This window comes from Lynx canadensis, chromosome B3 (genome assembly GCF_007474595.2).
Source record: "Lynx canadensis isolate LIC74 chromosome B3, mLynCan4.pri.v2, whole genome shotgun sequence".
Lineage (NCBI taxonomy): Eukaryota > Metazoa > Chordata > Mammalia > Carnivora > Felidae > Lynx > Lynx canadensis.
The window spans coordinates 111,005,914-111,019,510 of NC_044308.2; the positions used below are offsets into that span (position 1 = coordinate 111,005,914).

Genomic DNA, 13,597 nt, shown 5'->3' on the forward strand with positions numbered 1-13,597 from the left:
GCCAGGGAGGAAGGGGGGAAAGAGGGGGGAGGAGGGAGGAAGAGGAGGAAGGAGGTGGGGGGGAGGAAGAGGGAGGAGGGAGGGGCAGAGCAAGGGGGGGAGGAGACGACCACAGAGACGACCACAGAGACAACCTAGTTCTCCATCACAAGAAGCACAGTCTAATGATATGGGAGGCAAGTTGACCATTACAAAACAAGATGATCCATCCCATAACAAGGGAAGGAGAACGGTCCTACAAAAACACATGGGAAGAAGCATTCCTGTGCTATGCCAGGACCTGGGAGGGAGAGGGACTGTCAGGCAAGGCTATGAAGAGAAGGCACACTTAGGCATTACAAGGAAGTCTGTAGATACATTTTTAAGGATAATAATATATATTAAGGTGCCATCACAAGCACCAAAAAAATCCCTTAAAAAACAAAAGTTAGAGAAAGAAGAAGATCTTTGCCCAAGGGCAAACAGCAAGAGAAAAGGAGCTGGAAACAACCCAGGCTCTTGTCATCCAACTCAAGGAGATATTTTGGTTGAAATACATCATCACATACTATTTACACCCTTCCCCACCTAAGTTTGGGTTACATGTTTTACAAAGCAAATTAAACATCACCTGCCTGCCCTCTAAAAGTCTAGGATTTAAAAACGGGCACACTAATATACAGACAAATGGAAGAGTTTTGATAACAAACTATCCCCCAAATACAGTGTTTTCAAATAAACAATTCTCAAGTTCAGTTTGGTTCCAAAGGTGAGGATGTTAATAAATTTTGCCCTTCCCTTTGGAGACCAGGGAGAAATATTAAAATTGCTTGGTTTGGATCCTGAAATAAATTAAAAATAGAATTACCAAATGATCCAACAATAAACTGGAGTGTGGATTCCTAAGTATATACCCAAAAGAAGTGAAAGCAGGGTATCAAAGAGATATTTGTATATCCATGTTCATAGCAACATTATTCATAATAGTCAAAGGATGGAAGTGACCTAAGTGTCCAGAGATGGATGAATGGACAAAATGTGAGAAATACATACAGTGGAATATTATTCAGTCTTAAAATGGAAATTCTGACACATGCTACAACATGGATGAATCTTGAAAACATTATGTCAACTGAAATAAACCAGACACAAAAGGGCAAAAACTGTAGGGTTCCATTTATAGGAGGTACCTAGACTGGTCAAATTCATAGAGACAGAAAGTCTCTACGGTGGTTGCCAGGTGCTGGGGGTTGAGGGGAGTTAGTATTTAATGGGGACAGAGTTTGAGTTTTAGAAGATGAAAAAAGTTCTGGAGATACACAACAATGTGTACAACGTATATGTACTTATGCCACTGAACCAAACACTTAAAAAGAGTTAAAGTGGTAAATTTTGTCATAAATATAATACATTTTTTTTTAATCACATGGTAGCCATGCCCACTAAGTAACTGTATTTCGTCATTTAGGAGCAAATGAAAACACCTTGTTTCTAACATTTAGATACAAGGCCATCTGAAGAGGGGATGACAGCATGAGACCATGCCTCTTAGAAGTTCGATATCCAAAGGAGTAGAGTCCATTTACCATTCCTTGGGAACTGACACCTATGCAACTCATTGAGAAGTGCCTTTGTTGCAGCCATTATCGGAGAATTTTTAATTAATATAATCCCTGTGCACCAGAACCACCCCAATAGGGGATGACTGTCAAAGCACACATTCCAAAAATTACTAATTGAACGTCTATGTGAAAAAGCATTATGCAGGGTTTTATGTAAGACCTACAACTGTAATTCATAAATCAGTTCTTGCCTTCAAGAGCTGCCTAGCAAAGCAAATAATAGACATAAGTTTAATAATAATAATAATAATAATAAATGAAGTCTATGAACATGTTCAATTAAGTAGCACATGTAACTAACTCTAGCAAATTTGTAGAAGGGAGAGATTACTAGGGGCTGGCTGGCGTGTTCCAGAAAGACTGATGGAAACCACTCCAAATCTGGGAGAAATGTTCAGGTCTGAATGAGTCGAAGCAGACAAACCTGGTTCAAAGAAAGGGTTTGTGATGGGAATTGGTAAGAGATAAAAGTAGAAAAAGAGATTGGAGCCAGGTTATGGTTCTTAAAAGTCAACCGTATAAATTTGGATTTCCACCTCTACCTAGAGGGGAACTGCTAGAGGTTTCTAAGAAGGGATATTAGAGGACAAACACAGCTTGTCAGTGCAGGATGGCTTAGAAGAGGAAGACCCCTAATTGACAGAAAGCTGAGGGCGCCTAGGTGGCTCAGTCAGTTAAGCATCCAACTCTTGATTTTGTCTTAGGTCATGATCTCACAGTTGAGAGATAGAGCCCTGTCTTGGGCTCCATGCTGGGCACTTAAACCTGCTTAAGATTTTCAATCTCTATCCCTTTCCTTCTGCCCCTCCCCCACTCGTACAGGCATATGTGAGCACGCGTGTGCTGTCTCTCTTAAAAAAAAAAAAAAAAGCAAGCAAGCAAGCAAGCTGGACTCCAGGCCTGAGGACTACTAAGTTACTAAGCATATTTATATATATGCTTATATATGCAATTAATTTTTCTCAAAGGATACACAGGAAACTGTTGACATTGATAACTTTTTAGAAGTAGGATTGGAGGTAAGGGAAGGGAGTCTTTTACTTTTCATCGTATACCCTTGTGCAATGTGGATACACTTCTTAATCATTGGCATGAATTCATTTAAAAGTTTTTTAAAATATGACAACCAGAAAGTGTTAAAAGATGTTGAGGCTCTAAACAACACATTTAAAACATTTCTAATTATAAAGTGAAATATATTTCCATCTTGTTTGCATTGTATCTTAATCTCTATCACATAGTGAAGATGTTGTGACAATGACCTGAAAGTAACAGCATAAAGTACACAGAACTAACTGTACATCTAAGGCTCTAATTCAAAATAAGCAGATGTCATGAGTCACCCACCATAAAACACCTTCTTTTGGGTGTACTTAAAGGAAAAGTCTGCCTGAGTCCATTCCAAATCAACTCAATTACAACAAAAATAAAAACTAAGAGTCCACACGACATTTGACAGGATATACCCCATCTCAGTAAATGGCTTTTTCATTCTTAAAGTTGCTCAGGCCAAAAGCAACTGAGTCATCCTTGACTTATTCTTTTTCTCTCATCCTCTATCTCCAAATCCCATGAGCTCTACCTTCAATTCCATCCAGAAGCCAGCTGCATTTCGCCACCCCACCACTATCATGCTGGTCCGTCATCTCTAACGTGGACCACTACAGTAGCTTTCATTTTACTCCCTGTTTCCCCTCCTGACCCCTACAGTCGGTCTTCCACAGGACAGCCAGAAAGATCTTCCTCATAGACAAATCTGAACAAACCACTCCTCTGCCTGCAACTTCTGGTAGCTTCCTATCGCATGGCTAAAACACAAAGTCCTAGGACGGCTGCAAAGCCGGCATGATCCAGACCCCATTTCCTCTCCAACGATTCATCCTGCACTCACTCTTGTCCCTCCTCTCCAGTCACACTGGCTTTCTGCCCTCTCCTTGTATATAGCAGTGACCCCACCTTATGGCCTTTGCCCTCAATCTCAATCTCTTCCCCCAAACACCCCCATTCCCCTCCCTCGCTTGGTTTGGCTCTCCACACAAATTAAACTTCATCAGAGAAGGCTTTCCCTACCATCCTACCTCAAATAGAACTACCTCTCTTTCTCTTCACGCTGCTTTTCCTTTATAGCAAATTATAATATATACTCATCTGTTTGTTGTTGCTGTTTAGTTCCCATCTCACCCAACTGCTACGTATGCTCCATGACATCAAATTTGGGGTCTGTTTTGCCGTTTTCACTGCTATATCCCCTAAACCTAGAATATGTCTGGCAAATAAAAGAAAGCTCTGTAAATATTTATTGAAGTTTAAAGTACAAATCAAAACACCAAGATCACTAAGATCAAAACACCAAAACACTAAGATCACTCCAAAATGAGGCATAAACATAGTTAATGCCCAGCAAATTTGGAGTAAAGAAGTGAAAAACACAGAACTTCAATTGATAGTATTTAAAGCTATCATTTACCTACAGCACGTTGGGAATCCACATACATGCTCAAGATTAATTCATAATTTAGGACAGCACCTGTGTACAGGCTAGAGGGTTTCTCTTGAGGTTTTGTACTTAAAGAGAAAATACTGTAACAAGTTTCCTCCTCCCTCTCTCCAACAAACTTAGATGGAAGGTTCTGAAGAAAGTAAGCAATCACTGTCTCAACCAGAAGGCCCAGAGTATTCAATTATTCCACTGAAGAGAAGATCTCGACAAAGCCCCAGCCTTGGTACTAGGAAATCGGGTCAAAGTCAGGTTCCCTCATGAACTACATAAACAAGGTGCTTGGGCAAATCATTATTTGTTTCTAATCCTGTTTTCTCTATTATAATTTATATCTATATATTTATATTTTAATGTTTATTTATTTTTGAGAGAGAGAAACTGAAGCAGGCTCCAGGCTGTCAGCGCAGAACCCAACAAGGGGCTCGAACTTAAACCGTGAGATCATGAAATGAGCTGAAGTCGGACACTTAACCAACTGAGCTACCCAGGCACCCCCATTTTCTCTATTGTAAAGCATGAACGATGAGGTCTTCCCTGCTTCTTCACATGGTCATTGTAAAATAAAATAAGATGATGCATATACAAAGGCATCCTGGAAGCTGAGTGGATTATACATCATCTATGTGACCATCAACTTGTGCTAGCTAATCTCCAGTTCACAATCCCTTTCCCACCACTAGTGAGATTTGTTTAAACAAGCATCTGATCTGGTCCCTCCCCTGCTCAAAAGCCGTTATCGATTTCAACTTGAACCTCTGATGGTTCAAGCCTCTCCACAAACTGAACCCAAACCATCTTTCCAGTCATATTTTGGCCGCTTCCTGGGCTGTGCCCTACATTCCAGCCACAGGGGACTACTCCCCATCCCCTAACTTACTCATGCGTTATTGCACATCTATGTGGGTGAGGTGCCTAAGCCCCCACCCCTACTCATTCCTCCTTCTTTCCTTAGAGAAATCCTAGGCACTCTCCCACCTGAATTAGACCCTTTCTGGGGTGCCTGGGTGGCTTAGTCGGTTAAGCCTCTGACTCTTGGTATTGGCTCAGGTCATGATCTCACAGTTTGGGTTCGAGCCCTGTGTCAGGCTCTGTGCTGACAATGTGGAGCCTGCGTCAGATCCTCCCTATCCCTCTGCCCTTCCCCTGCTCATTTGCTCTCTCTCTCTCTGTCAAAATACTATATAATAATAATAACAAATTAGACTCTTTCTCCCATGGGCTTTCTCTCAGGTGCCCTGTTGAATCATTGCTTGTTTGCAAGCATATTTCCCCACCAGACCAGCAGGTCTCCATCTGATGCCTTTTCATGTCCTCAGCATAGAACGGTGTAATGCACACAGTAGGTACACAATGCTTGCTGTCTCTGAATATTTTTCAAATGGCTCTCTCAGGCCTTTCCAGCTCTTTCTCTGACTTATGGCTTGGAGGCAGTATTAGGAAAGGGCTTCTTTTACTTTTCTACTCCTGAGGAAATATGCTGGGAGATGCACCTTGCTGACCACTCCTAGGGGGCTTCCAGAAACAGGCAGGAACTAAGCAGAGGGACAGAATGAAGCTAGGGGTCTCTCCCCAGGCCTCGTAAGTTATATCTCTAAGGTGTGCTTCGTTTTATTGGAAGTGCTATGAATTCTCAAATGAGACACACCCTAATACAAATGGAAATGATTTTCAACTTATTCAGTTTCAGGATTATACAACTTTCTGTTCCTTTTCATGATGGTGGAAACTCCTGAATTGACTATAATTCAAAGCAATTATTGTTCTTCAGCTGCCAAGGTGCCCTGTTATTCTTTTCATAACTATCCTGGATGATCTGAGCCCCTTTCAATGCAAAGTCTATTTTTTTCTAACCCTGTACCTTTTCATTTGCTAAATTTATAGCATTCAAATGAAAGAAAGAAAGGAAGCCCCACTTTTGCCCCCATTGCGAACATGATATATGGGTTTTAATTGCCCTTGTAATTATACCCTTGTCCAGATCTGCACAGGTACAGTATAGAAATTAAGCACAGCAAAGCCTGAGAAGGCCTCACTGCGGTAGGAAGACGACAGCTTCGTAATGCTTCCTGCCACCAGGAGAAGGAAACAGAACAACGAAAGGTGGTCTGGGAATGTCATAAGCTAGCCAGCAATCTCCACTGAGGAAGCATTTTCTGTCTATGACCGCCTCTAAAATTGTGTTAGCTGTAAGGCTGGGGATCCCCTGGTGGTTTGATGTTCAGCTAAGGATGGCTGAAAATGGCAGAACTTGGATTGCTTGGCTGTGAATTAAGAAATAAGCACAGCAACAAAGGGAAACATGCTATGACATTTTCTAAATATTTACCAAGGGGAGTTGACAATTCAGTGACTGGAGCCAGATCTGACAGTGAATTCTGACTGCCTCCTACACCCTTGATCACCATCTCCATCTCCAAAACCAGGTGACCTTCACCCCTTGGGGTTGGCAGAAAAAAGAAGCATCTTTGTGATAATCCAGCAAATGCTACGTGATGATTTGGGCACAAAGACCACTGCATTTATTCTACCCCCCCCCCCCCCAGATTTCTTACCTAGGGTAGAGGAGTAACCTAAGAGCTATCTATATAATCAACTGAGTCAATACAAACTACTTCTAAGGTGAAATACTTCTTTCCACAGCAATTTCTGACTAGTGATATCCATATGGTTTCAGAACCCAATATCCATGAACTTCCTTGCCTGTCCTCATTATAAAATGAAATTTCTCATCAGCCCACACAATTATTTTCATTCTTGATCCTCCAAAATCAATTGACAAATGTTAATCTGCAGGTCTGAGGTTGTAAGAAAAAATTATGGATAATGAAGAAATGTGCTTTATATCACTTTAAACCTCCTGTTGGTCAGATTTCCTACATTTTAAGGTCTTGGATAAAGAGTATAATTTTGCATTTGATTTTACAATCTGCAATAACGCAGTTCAAGAGCAACTTGGTGATTCGGTTTAGATTAAAACAGGTATCTGACACTCCCAATAATTCCCCCAAAGTCCTTTCTTTCCCCACTGTCCCAGAAATGTTACATATTTATCTTAAGATTTGTACTAGCTCAAGATAGTAATGTACACACCTATCATGCGAAAATGCATACATCTGTATACCTAACAAGCAATGGGGAGATTATGGAACAGTTTAGAGTTTAATGTTCACTAATGTCTTCTCACCTGCTTACCTCCAGTACTTTTTTTTTTTTTTTTAAGATTTTACTAAGATGAAAGTAATTGGATATTAAAATGGATGCTCTCTGGGGGTGCCTGGGTGGCGCAGTCGGTTAAGCGTCCGACTTCAGCCAGGTCACGATCTCGCGGTCCGTGGGTTCGAGCCCCGCGTCAGGCTCTGGGCTGATGGCTCAGAGCCTGGAGCCTGTTTCCGATTCTGTGTCTCCCTCTCTCTCTGCCCCTCCCCCGTTCATGCTCTGTCTCTCTCTGTCCCAAAAATAAATAAACGTTGAAAAAAAAATTAAAAAAAATGGATGCTCTCACAGTCTCCCTCAAAGGAAAGAATACTTCAGTGGTTTGGTTAGGCAGAACTTCAGGAAATAAACCTAATAGTGGTCTTGGGAGAGAGGGAGGAAGGAAATGGGCAAGCAAGAGTAAGAAACATGGAAGGCACATCATAGCCCTACAGAGATGACCAGGTAAACTGCAGTTAGGTCTCCCCTTCAGGCAAGCAGCCACATAAACAGAAGGCTGGACTCAGTGACCTCTAAGGTCCCTTCCCACTCCAATAGCGTTTGCCTCGTGAATTTTTTATAGTCATCCTCTGTTCTATCACACTGTCCCCATGCATCATCAAGCCCTCCTGGCCACTTCCTCAACTGAAAGGAAAATCTGTTTTCAAAAAAATCCATGCTTTGACTACTGCCAAAATTTCAGTTCCGTCCTTGAAACAATGACCTGAACATAATGGGCCAGGTTAAACACCTCTGAGCAAATAAGTACTCAATACCGTCTTCAGGCAACATTATTTCACCGATAGATGCAGAATTATAACCCGAAGTTTTGAGAGTGAAAGACTGTGAGGCTAACAGGCCATCCTATAATCGAATCTTTCTGACTTGTACTTCTACATCCCCTGCTGAATGCCTAACCTTAAAAAGAGAGTAGGTACCGAACAACAGCGTTTGAATCCTGGCCTCACCTCTCATCAGCTGTGTGATATGAGACAAATTATTTAATCCCAAGCCTGTTTCATGACTTGTAAAATGCTGATGATATAAACTACCTCACAGAGTTACTGTGACAATAGGATAAAAAACAAAACAAAAAAAACCACCTCTGAGCATTCATTTGTTCATTCTCTTCTTCATTCAACAAAGACGAACTGAGTGTCCACTACCAGACAGGCACCAGTGTAGAAAAGATGGAAAAAAAATGAAAGCTATTATTACTCTCGTTTACCCAGTTTGTTTTCAGAATTGTGGCAGAACCGTCAGATTTTGACTTGAGTTCAAAACTTTCATGACTAAAATAGTCATTTTTGGCTTGTCAAATACGATCCCTCATGGGAGTGCACCTACTGCCATACCTTTATGTACCCCAAAGCTAATCATCTAGTAGGTGTTCAGCTAGAGGACACCCTCAGAACATTTGGAAGAAGCCACAACCAGAGCAAAAGTGGTATCCTGGTATCCCAGCTCTCAGCTGGGCAAGCCAGTCAGGAAAACTTGATATGCCTGTGCTACAAGACCCGTCCTGGATGCCTGGGAGATTTCAGGTGCTTTCAATTCCACCAGTGGACTCTGAGCCTTCCGAGAATTTAGGATTAACAGGTCTGGCTCATCCCCAATCTTTGTGACTGGGCCACAAATAAAGCTAAGAGCCACAGCTAAGGGGTATAAAGACCATTTTTCATAATGTAGGGTTTATGTTTTTCAGCTGTTTTACTCTAGAATTTGATAAAGTTCTGTATAAATGATCCACCTCTGAGTCCATTGGTTTCAAGGCTGGTAGGCTCTCCAGCGTGAGCCTAACATTCCTTCTCCTAATTAGCCCCAAACCTCCGGGCAAGTACAAGCCTACTGTGTTGGGTGCTGGGCATGTCCTACACTTAAACATTTTGTGCTTACAAAAAAGAGTCTTTAAAGACATTCTGGAATCCAGGGCTCCTAGAAAAAGAGTAAAAGTCTGACTCTGGCCTGAAATAGGAAATAATCTGCCCTAGATCACAGGGTGGTCAAAGAGCGAATTCTAGAATCAAATTCAGAACCATCTGTGAACCTGAAGATAGGTTAGTGGACAATACAGAGGTCCCTAAAACTTCTGATTTGCAGACTCCTCTCATTCAGGAGCCACCTGAATCATTTTCCCTAGAAACTGAAGTATAGATCAGAACAACTCAAGGCTATGAGTTTTGGATTGCTATCTCCTATCTGGAGGTAACAGCCTAGGCTCTCCACAGACAGGAGTTATGGTTACACAAATACGGTCACTATCTCTCCACACACCCCCCCCATGTGATGCACCTAAAAAAAATTTTTTTAAGTGGATTTTCATTTCCCTTCAGCCAGTTTAGCGCGTTATTATCAACTCCTGACGCCTCTAATTGCTCAGTGAAAACAGCGGTTTGGATATTAATAGGCTGTAAATCAAGGCCCTACCTGGAGCTTGTTGTCACGGAAACGGTACTCAAGCCCACAGCAACTTCCCCACCCTCGGAAGTCTGGAAGAGTTAGTGGGAGTTGGGGATGGTTTTAAAGCTCCTGTTATTTCTCCCACTTTCTGCTATATTTCTCAGGGCCAAGTTGTTGGAGAAAGAGGAACTGGTGAGGCGGGTGAGACTATAGTGGACAGCAGCAGCTTGGAGAACTCTTTGGGAGAGGAGGTCAGGAGGTCCTTGGAGTATGCCTCGGGCATTCTGCTCTTTCCTCCTTGGGTCTGCACCCAGCCACTCCGCGTCGTTCCCCGCGGCCGGCGGTCGGACCGCCCCCCCCCGCCTCCGCTGACCCTCCCTGTCCTCCCTGCCTGGACACTGGGCTGCCTGGGGAGCGCGCGGACAAGTTCCCTAGAAGAGAATCTGAGCGGCCCTGGGCTGAGAAGCCCCGCAGCAGGAGGTGGAGGGCACCGCGAAGGTCCGACAAGCTCGAGACAGAATACCTTTTGCCCCCACGCCGGGGTCCGGGAGGATGCGGCCCGAGACTTAAACACGCACCGCCCCCTCCCCAACAACCTCCGCCCTCCCGGAGCCCCAGGGCGACGCTCCAGGATCCAGCTCTCCAAAGCAAAGCGCCCCGCTCGGCAAGTGCCTCCAAAGCCCACGCGGATTCCCGCGCCCCAGGGTGTTCGCTGCCGCAGCCGCCAGGGCCTCCCGGGCCCTACGCCCCGCACCTGGGGCTGAGCCCCTACCCGGTCCCCTGGGCCCCGCGCGTCACGCGCCCCCTGGGCCCAGCGCCTCCTCTGCGCTCGCGCCGCGCGCCCCAGCCTCGCGCATCCGCACCCGCACCCAGCCCCCGCCGGCCGCTGGGCCCTCCCGGGACTCACCTGCGCTGGGGCTGTAGCAGCGGCCACCCCGAGCCCAGGGGCGGCGGCGGCGCAGGGGGAAGAGGGCAGCACGGGGCTCCTAGCACAGCAGCCGCCGGGCGCCTGGTGCTGCCGAGCCGCGGACCCGCCCAGAGATATAAATAACATTATCTGAGGAGGGACATTCCTGCCGGGGGACATCGCTGCTGCCGGGACCAGATAGTCCCGCGGCGGGGGCGGGGAGGCGGGGCCGCAGCCTCCCGCAGCGCCAGGCCCAGCCCCCGCCTTCCCCACCCACTCCCGCACCTGCCAATCAGCCTCCGCTCCCAGGGGCACCTGCCAGGCCTCCGCCCGGCTCTCGCGGCCGGCCTCCGCCTCCTGGCTGGCCGCCTGGGCCCGGGACGCCAGAAGCTCCAGCCGCCCGCAGCGCCCCCATCGTCGTTCACCTCCCCTAACCGCCCGCTACCCCGAGCTCCCTGCGGCGGGAAAAAGGTTTGACTCTGCAGCTCGGGCCTAATTCGTGAGCCCGGAGCAGCAAGCCTGGCCACGAAAATGAGCCCTCCAGCCTTTCCCGCCCTGCGTCCCCACTGTGTAGTGTCAGGTTTTTAAAATATATTAAAACACACGCTTAAACCGTAGGGTGGGCGAGGCGGGAGCCCCGACCATGCGCCCCCGCTGCAGCGGGTTTGGGAGAGATTGTTCCCCGGGGCTGGTGTTAGCACGCTCCGGGGCGCACTTCACTTGGCAGGCTGTACGAACAGACTCTGGGAAGGTAGGGATGGGCACTGGTCCGGAGGTCCCCGCCCCCAGCCCGCAGGCTGTTTCTGTCTGTTTCTGTCTGTTTCTGTCTGCAAACCTGGTGTGGTCGGGGCAGACCCGGCAATGCTGGCGGGGCGCAGCCGACCATCCCACATTGCAAGGACTGAAATCAACAGGCAAACTGCCACGCTAGCCCACCAGCACTTCCTGTCCGGCCCCTCTTTCCAGGCGAGCAGGGTCTTCCTCACTGCAAGCCTGGATGGGGTGGGATGCAGTAGGCCAGAGAAAACACGAGAACCAATGGTGCCAAAGAGGAAAGACAAGGCACCTCCGAGTCACCTCGAGAGAGATTCACAGGAGAAAATGGGCAGCTTGTAAGGCTGTCCGTTTTCCTGACTTTCTTAAGATACAAGGGGTTATTGTTCAATAACACTTAGTGTACAGCTAACTGTAGCTTTCACCTCTTTTCTCCATCTGCTGTTTCCAGACCAGTTTCTCACTCGGGTAACTCGTAGCAGCCCAGGTACTCCCAAGTATTATGGATGGCAGTGGAGATTAAAAACACGAACATGTAGAAAAGAGTTGTAACTTTGATACTGCCTGCTTTTCTTAACAACGGAACAGTCTTACTCCTGAGTTATTTGCTTGAGAGTATAATTATGCTGTTTTCCAGGATTCGCCAGGAAAAGGGTGTTTAATTGCCAGATGTGCATGCTTAGTTTATATGTTGAACAGATGCAAAGATATTTCACTTCCTGCTGTAGCCACACTTCAGAATGGGCATTTAGATACCGAGATGCTAAGTGGGGCAAACACCACTGATATTACAAAGCTGCAGAATCCCCCCCCCCCCCGCCCCCGGGCCCTTGTTAACCTCAGTTTCTCCAGAGACAGTAGTAATATAGGAAAGATGATAGAATATTCATGGTCATCCATTAAATTAGTAGTGATGCCCCCACTTCTGATAACATTTAAGCATCCGTTTGTTTATTACTGAGTTAGAAACAGATCTTTTTCATTTAAAAAATTATTTAAGAACCAAATTCTGGCAAGGGAAACTTAAGAAAAACAGGCCAACTTCAAAAGCTGAGAATATGCTATATCTCAAGTAGAAATCCTTCATCTATTTTTGAAAGAAAAAATGGTGAGAAATTATTTATGTTTTTTAGAAGCCTTGTGTGAATAAACTTATTAAATAAATCCATGATTCCCGAGGATTGCAGCCACATAATAGTATACTACATGAAACAGATAATTCCTTAGCTATAGGTCTGTGGCACTGAAATGAAAAGTTGAACACATATTTCTTTGTAGCCTTAGAATTTATAATTTTCAGCCATAAGAAAAATTAATATGATAAAAGTACCAAATTGGTGGACAGATTACCCTAGGATTTTACAAACCAGCTCAGCTGCTTTAGTTATCTCCACTTTAGCTGAAAGCTAAATAATTCAATACAACCTCATTTGCTACAGAGCCTGTTATTCTGACAGCATCCCCAAATGCTTTACAGCTAATAGAGTTATAGTGAAATGATAAATCAGAACTGAGGGAGAGAGGAAGTTTAGAAGTACAGAGAGAAAGGGCATTGTCAAAGAAGGGGAAAAAATAGCAAATCCTGGGGAGTGAGAATGAGAAACTGGGGAGAAGAAGGAAAAGCTGAATATAAGGGTTCATAATCAAGGTCATTGTTGTGGGCAACAGGGATTAATTCTGCAGGGATTTTCTGAGAAGAGTATGTAATGCCTGCTGGAATTGTCTATCTAAAGGATGGGAGATCGGCCCTCATTCTCTTTGGTCAAGGGGCTGCACCCCTTTTACCCCCATCCATGTTGACACTTCCCAATTCCAAACTGCCCAGCAAGCTCACAATAAGCAATCTGCAAGTAATTGGGCCAGAAGGGAAGGTGTGCATTTGAAGGTCTTGAGCCAGAAGCAAAGTCAGCCAGTAAACGAGAAAGTGAGAGGAAGCACTCAGAATGGCCTACCCACCTCCAGCTAATATCAATAGGTGAGGCCAAAAGGATGTAAATTTGGACATTAGAGGCATCTGACACAGAGGGAACTTCTGCTTTCTATCTTTATATTCTCTGAATTTTTCACCTTGAGCTTATTATTATTTGATAATTAGTAGAGATAATAAAATAATAGGTAAAGATTAGATCAAGATGGATTAAGCACATGCATTTACCTTTTCTTTCATCCCAAATCTCATAAAAAGCTACCACTTAGAATAAGAATGTAACAGCACAGGGAAAT

General features: G+C 44.8%; 1 protein-coding gene across 2 annotated transcripts in view; it reads right to left on the reverse strand.

The window, feature by feature from the left end:
• The window catches only part of SPTB (spectrin beta, erythrocytic), a 129,369-nt gene extending 118,666 nt beyond the window's left edge, over nucleotides 1–10,703 (reverse strand). For both annotated transcript variants that reach the window (XR_003969577.1, XM_030319306.1), the window contains exon 1: nucleotides 10,601–10,703. The gene's annotated coding sequence lies outside the window, so the exon portion shown is untranslated. The remainder of the gene's footprint in view (nucleotides 1–10,600) is intronic.
• Between the last annotated feature and the right edge of the window lie 2,894 nt (nucleotides 10,704–13,597).